Genomic DNA, 7,404 nt, shown 5'->3' on the forward strand with positions numbered 1-7,404 from the left:
ATGTAAGTCAAATTGTATTATGTTTGGGGAAAGGCTATGCTTTTATTCCACAGGAAATAAGAGGCTATAGATTCATTCTAGGTTGGTATGGATCATGTTTGATTCAGAAAAACCTCTTGAAAATCTTGGCTCTGGACAAAGAAGAAATACATCTAGAAAAACTACAAAACACATAATGTATATTTTTACCTGATCAAACATAAAACAAAAACATCATGTTTGGCTAACTTGTGTACACACACAGTCTATACTTGTATTAATTAGATATGTATGTTACCTTTAAAAGTTTATGTATTTTTCCAAGGAGACCAGACACTAATGAAAACAAATGACACAGATGATATAGCATCTCAGAGTGCTTCTTGTTGCAGTTTCCTCAAGTTTTGCATTCAGAACAGCTCAAGACTGATACCTGAGGTGGGTCAGCCTCATAAACTACTCCAGCTAATACTTAAATATTATCCTAAATTTTCTTAGGATTCCCCAAATATTTCATCACCCCCAGACAAAAGGAAACAGTCTAGAGAAAACAATGTCCACCTTCTGAAACAATGGGTTATGGATGTTTGTCATCATTTAAGTGAGGTTGGTTACAAATTATTTTGTCATAGTTAGGAAAAAAAAGCTAAACAAAGGAATTAGATTAATAGATCTCCTTCTGAAGAAGAAAAGGGGGATATAATATAGGAATGATGAGATAAAAGGATAGATTGTTGAATCCACTTTAATCCAAAAGCAACTATTAATCTTAAATATTTTACAGTGGTATGGATTTATGTTTATTGATATAAATTTAAAGTTATTTTTGCTATACTGTATGGATATATCTACTCTTGTTTTGGCCATTGTGCTTATGCAGCTCATTTACAAATGTAATATATAATTAAGAAATACAAGTTAATAGGCATCTATGATAATCAAACTTATAGTCATGTTAGGTATGATTTCAAGGTTATAAACTGACATACATTTTAGATAGACAGGTGGTTTTAAAATACTTCAGAATTCTACAGAATATGGAATTAAAGATGTTTTAGTAGCATAAGGCTTTTCATGACAATGAGACACATTTGTTCCTGGCAGTACCAATCTCTTTCAGATGAGATGATGAGCATTGAAGAACCTCCATATGGAGTTTTTTTTTAATGGCAAATGCTAGCCATTTGGGCAAAGAAACTGCCCTTGCCTCAGTTGCTGACTATATACTGTCCAAACTTGCCTCAATTACTGACTATATACTATTCAAACATCAAAACAGGATGCAAAAGAAAGTGACTATCAAACTTTGCTAAGACAAGGTAGGACAGTCCTTCAAAATTCACTGCTTCACAAAAATATCTAGAAGACATATGAGGCCTGCAGGCCAGAGAATGACCCAACATTACAGAAGAACTTGGGGTGACTGTCCAGGCAGTCAGATGTTCCTATCATTAGGGAACATTAAACCTTTCTGAAATCTTTGATGGAGTTAAAGACTAAATAATTAAACTTAATGTTTTCCTTAGTTATGATAAAAAGTTAATTAAGTACAAAACTTTAGACTAATAAAGATAAGATAGATAATATATTTTCTAATTTTGTCAAATACAAATGAACTAGATAACTGTAATTCTAAGTTGGTAACTTTTTGCTATATATAATTTTACTTTGTTAAAGCTAAAACCTTCCTTTTTAGTTAGACAAAAAGTTGAAATTTTTTTTGAATAATCTTTTCATACACTATGAATATTTGTCTTTACCAAGACACCTTCTGCTTGGTTTAATGAAAGAGCTATTATTCTATAGCTAGGAAGAAAGAGGTTAGGTGGAAGAGCCAAACTGAGAAAATGCTGGGAAGAAGAAAGGCAGAGTCACAGGGAGCTATCAGGAGATATAGATAGAGGCAAGATGAACATGCCTTGTTGAAGAAAGGTACCACCACGTGGAAGAGTGTAGATAAGAAATACAGGTTAATTTAAGATATAAGAGCTAGTTAGTAACAAGCCTAAACAATTGGCTGAGCATTTATAATTAATAATAAGTCTTAGTGTGGTTATTTGGGAGCTTGTTACTGGTCCTGACAAAAAAACCTATGTCTACAGAAGATTAGTATTTAAATCACTAAAAGTGAATAAAGGATTGCCATTTTCCACAATGTGTAGGACCTTGTCTAATCAATGGAAAGCTGTAAGAGAAAGGCATGAAATTCCATTAAGGAAGATAGAACTGGCCTCTGATCTGCCTTGGTCTCAAGGTATAACATAATCACTAGCCTTTCACATGGGGGTCAACTACAGAGCTAAATCATAGAAAGATAGTTATCCATTCTTGCTTCCTAATTTTTTCCTGTTTTATGGCTTCTTGTTGTTTGTTTTGTTTTGTTTTGCTTTGCTTCTTTTGTTTGTCCCTAAGTTTTTCATCAACATTGAGGGGTCTCTTGACTTTTTATTCTTTTTGTTCTGGAACTCATTCTGGAGACCAGGCTGGCCTTAAACTCACAGAGATTTGCCCTCCTCTGCCTCCAAAGTACTGGGATTAAAGGCATGCACCATCACTACCACTACCCAGATCTTTTTTCTTTTGTTGAAAATAGTTTTTTTTTCTATTTATGGTTTCCTGATGTAGGAGGGTCATCTGTCTATGTGTTACTTTCATTGGTTAATAAAGAGACTGCCTTGGCCTTTTAATAGGGCAGAAAATTAGATGGTCGGGGAAGACAGAAGAGAATGCTGGGAGGAAGAAGGCAGTGAGACAGATGCAATGGAGCCAACTGCCAGGTCAGATATGCTTAATCTTTCCCGGTAAGCCACCCACCTCGTGGTGCTACACAGATTATTAGAAATGGGTTAATCAAGATGTGAGAGCTAGCCAATAAGAGACTAGAGCTAATGGGCCAAGCAGTGTTTAAATGAATACAATTTGTGTGTTGTTATTTCGGGGCATAAGCTAGCCAGGCAGCCAGGAGCCGGGCAGCAGGAATGCAACCCCTCCCTATGCCCCTCAGCACCTTCTACAGTTTCCTTTCTACTAACTTCTACCCTGCTACCTAAATCAACACATTTTCTGCCTCTCTTTAGGAAACAAGCAGGCATCTAAAGAATAATAAAATAAAATAAGATAAAACAAATAAACTTGAATAGGATAAACCAATCAAACAAACAGAAGAAAATAAGCCAAAGAAAAAACATGAGAAAAACATATAGGCACAGAGATACACATATTTAAATACACAGGATCCTCTAAAAAGGCAAAATCCTGTGAGTTTAAGGCCAGCTTGGTCTACAGAGTGAGTTTCAGAACAGGCTGCAAAGCTACACAGAGAAACCCTGTCTTCAAGAACCAAAAAAAGAGGCAAAACCAATAGCCATAATATATATGCAAGAAGCTTTAATTAAAGGAAAAGAAAATGCATAGCACAATTAATAAAATTCCAGAGACAGTTATTGGAGTTCAACCTGAAGGACAGAAAAGCAAAACAGCCCCTGGAGGCCCTGTACATACTGCCAGAGTCTCTATAAGTTCATGTGTGCAGTGGTCCTGCTGTGTTTAGAAGGCCCAATTTCCCGGGTGTCCCCATCCCCTCTGACTCTTACAGTCTTTCCTCCTCCCATCCACAGTGTTCCTTGAGTCTAGGGGAGAGAGATTTGATGGAGACATTCCATTTAGAACTGAGGTTTCCAAAATCTCTCACTCTTAGGCATTGTCCAGCTGTGGGTTTCTTGTATTTGTTCCCATTTATTGACTTCTATGATGATGGATCTGTGGGTATTCCAGAAGGTCATTAGGAGTCATTTTATCAATATGTTCTTTTAGTAGAACACTTGTATTTAATTTTCCTCTAGGACACTGAAATATATGGTTTCAGGTTCTTGGTCATTTGAGCAATGTCAAGGATGGGTTCCATCTCATGGAGTGGGCTTAAATCCTACCAGATACTGCTTTCTATTGCACTAGCTCATCCTACAAGGCAGCTAATTATTGTAGATTGAAGAGCTGTAGCTGGATTAGTGTTTTTTGGAAATGTGCAGAGTGCCTTCCATGAATAGTAGTTCACAAGGAGAAAGGGTCTAGGTAGGCACCATCTCAACTTTTCTGTGTTCGATGAGTTGTATTGGTTTTGTCTTCAGCAATAGGGCTTTATCATCAGCTTCTGAAGAGCAACCAATTAGCCTTGACAATAGCCTGGGCTCTTGACTCCTTATTTTCTAGAGTCTCATATAATCTATAGTTGGTGACTTTGTGCAGTGGTATGGTACATTAAAAAATTTTAAACTTTTTAAAGATGTAGTTATTTATTAGTTGAAAATAGATTTTTATACAATATATTCTGATTACATTTTCTCTCCCCACTTCCCAACCAACCCAAATCCACAGCCTTTCTTTCTCTTCTCATCAAAAGGCAAACAGGCATCTAATAATAATATTAATAAAAAATAAAACCAAATCAAAACAGGGCAAAACAAAACAAAACAAAAGACCCAACAAAAAAGCACAAGCAACACACACAGGGCCCGCCCTCGAGCCACGTGCTCTCTCTGGAGGGCCGCACCTTGGGCCAAGCCGAGAAGATGTTCCCACTGCCTCTTCTGGCTGCCGCTCTAGTCGCACTCCGCCTCCTGGAAGTGAGACGTCTCTGGGATCGGGGTCTGTCCACCGCAGACATGATGAAGGGTCTTGTTTTAGGAATTTATTCCAAAGACAAAGAGGATGACATACCCCAGTTTACAAGTGCGAGAGAGAGTTTTAATAAGTTAGTGGCTGGAAAGCTGAGAGAAATGTTGAACATATTGGGACCTCCTCTGAAGGCAGGAAAAACCCGAACCTTCTATGGTCTACACGAGGACTTCCCCAGTGTGGTGGTGGTCGGCCTGCTGGATTCGATAAGCAGGAGAACTGGAACTAAGGCAAAGAAAACATCAGAGCTGCTGTCGCAGAGGGATGCAGGCAAGTTCAAGACCTTCAATGGAGGTGGATCCCTGTGGAGATGCTCAGGCTGCTGCAGAAGGAGCCGTGCTTGGTGTTTATGAGTTTGATGACCTAAAGCAGAAGAAGGTGGCTGTATCAGCGAAGCTCTACGGAAGTGGTGATCAGGAGGCTTGGGAGAAAGGGGTCCTCTTCGCTTCTGGACAGAACTTGGCTCGCCAGCTGATGGAGTCTCCAGCCAATGAGATGGCGACAACCGAATTTGCTGAAATTGTTGAAAAAAATATCAAAAGTGCCAGTAGTAAAGCAGAGGTCCATATCAGACCCAAGTCTTGGATAGAGAAACAAGAAATGGGCTCGTTTCTAAGTGTGGCCAAGGGGTCTGAAGAACCACCAGTCTTCTTGGAAATACACTACACAGGCAGTCCCAATACAACTGAAGCTCCCCTGGTGTTTGTGGAAAAGAGAATTACCTTTGACAGTGGCGGCATCTCCATCAAGCCTTCTGCAAATATGGATCTCATGCGTGCTGACATGAGAGGAGCTGCAACAATATGCTCCACCATTGTGTCTGCAGCAAAGCTCAATTTGCCCATCAATATCATAAGTTTGGTCTCTCTTTGTGAAAATATGCTTAGCGGCAAGGCCAACAAGCCAGGGGACGTCGTCAGAGCCAGGAACAGGAAGACCATCCAGGTGGATAACACAAATGCTGAGGGGAGGCTCATCCTGGCCTACACACTGTTACGCACACACCTTCAATTCCAAGGTCATCATCAATGCTGCCACCTTGACAGGTGCCATGGACGTGGCCCTGAGATCAGGTGCCACCGGAGTCTTTACCAATTCATCCTGGCTATAGAACAAACTCTTTGAGGACAGCATAGAGACTGGGGACCGAGTCTGAAGGATGCCTCTCTTTGAGCATTATGCAAGACAGGTCATAGATTGCCAGCTTGCTGATGTCAATAACATTGGAAAATACAGATCTGCAGGTGCATGCACAGCCGCGGCGTTCCTGCGGGAGTTTGTGACTCATTTAAAGTGGGCGCATTGGGACGTAGCCGCTGTAATGACCAACAAGGACGAGGTTCCACAGCTGGGAAAGGGCATGAGTGGGCTGCCCGCTAGGACCCTGATCGAGTTCTTACTTCGCTTCAGTAAAGACAGTTCTTAGTTCAAACACTCAGGAATTCCTCCGTGTGTCTTAAAATGGATACTTGGGCTTCGAAATATTTTTGAATGAATGAAAATCTTTTAAAGACAAAACACACACACACACACACACACACACACACACACACACACACACACACTGAGAAACACATTTACATACACAGAAAATCTCTAAAAGAAAATCTGAACCTTAATTGTAGAGAGCCGCTGTGGGAGTATACTGCAGGTGACATTTAGTGTTCAGCAGGGTGACCCATTAGACACATGATTCCCTGGTGGGAGCCCCACCTGGCAAAGCCGTGGGGCCACTGAGCATGGAAACCAGTTGCTCCTGTCTGTAACTTCTCTCATGAGTCACTTCATTTCTCCCCTAAGAATTTAATTTCTTCCCTAAGAAAAGTTTTGGATGTATTCCCACTGCTTGTGGGTTTATCTCATGCACATTTTCCATCTATGAGCACACATCTGTGCATGATCTAGAGGATGATTCTACTTAAGTTATATAATATTGATGAACAGAAATAGAACTAGGATGTTTTCCATAACTCTCACTGACAGGAGAATTCTGAGCTACAAGGACAGCCTTTTACACATTTAGCCAAGACCTCATCAGATTCAAAGCAGGTTGATTGTCCCTAGAGACACATGCACAAGGACATTTCCCCAGGTATTGTTTACTGATTCAAAGCCAGTGTTTGAAGCAACTTCAGTCTGCATATATTCCTTACCACTCAAGATCCATCTAACCAATTGTTATTGTTAAGTCTTGATTTCCAATGTCATTTTCTGTCTGGGTACCCTCACCAAGTTACAGCTATGTGCATGGGTCATTGCAACATTTCTAGCCTGAGAGAAACTACGTGACTCAAGTTTTGAGTTTGGGTAGAGTATATGAAACAGCCTATTATTAGTGTCCAGGGTTTGGCTGTTAGAGGAGAGATAGGAGAAGGCAATGAGGCACAGAGCAAGAAGGCAGAGGCAGCAGAGGGCAGAGATGTAAGGGGGCAGAGAGCAAAGGGAAAGAGGCAAGAGAGCAGAGAGGCAGAACAGAGAAGAGTCAGAGGCGATGCTGACAGAGGCTGCTGTGGGAGACAGAAGTGGGAGAGAGTGGAGGAGTGAGAATGGTTGGGTGAGTAAAGGATGAATGGTTGACATAGAAGTGCCAGAGAAGGCAAAACATAGCCCCCTCCACGTGTGACTCCCGAGATGCCAGAAGCAATTTCCTCCAGGCAACCCAGTGGCAGCTAAATGAGCGTGTTACTTGAGGGCCAAGGAGAAATAGCCCACGTGCCCAGAGTGCAGCTTCTATGGCATCTGCATATGCAT

At 40.6% G+C, this 7,404-nt stretch overlaps 1 pseudogene; it reads left to right on the top strand.

Annotated features, from left to right (window-relative positions):
• The first annotated feature begins 4,547 nt into the window (after positions 1-4,547).
• Positions 4,548-6,079, top strand: LOC119808294 (annotated as a pseudogene).
• Positions 6,080-7,404: the final 1,325 nt, after the last annotated feature.

This window comes from Arvicola amphibius, chromosome 2 (assembly GCF_903992535.2).
Source record: "Arvicola amphibius chromosome 2, mArvAmp1.2, whole genome shotgun sequence".
Classification (NCBI taxonomy): Eukaryota; Metazoa; Chordata; class Mammalia; order Rodentia; family Cricetidae; genus Arvicola; species Arvicola amphibius.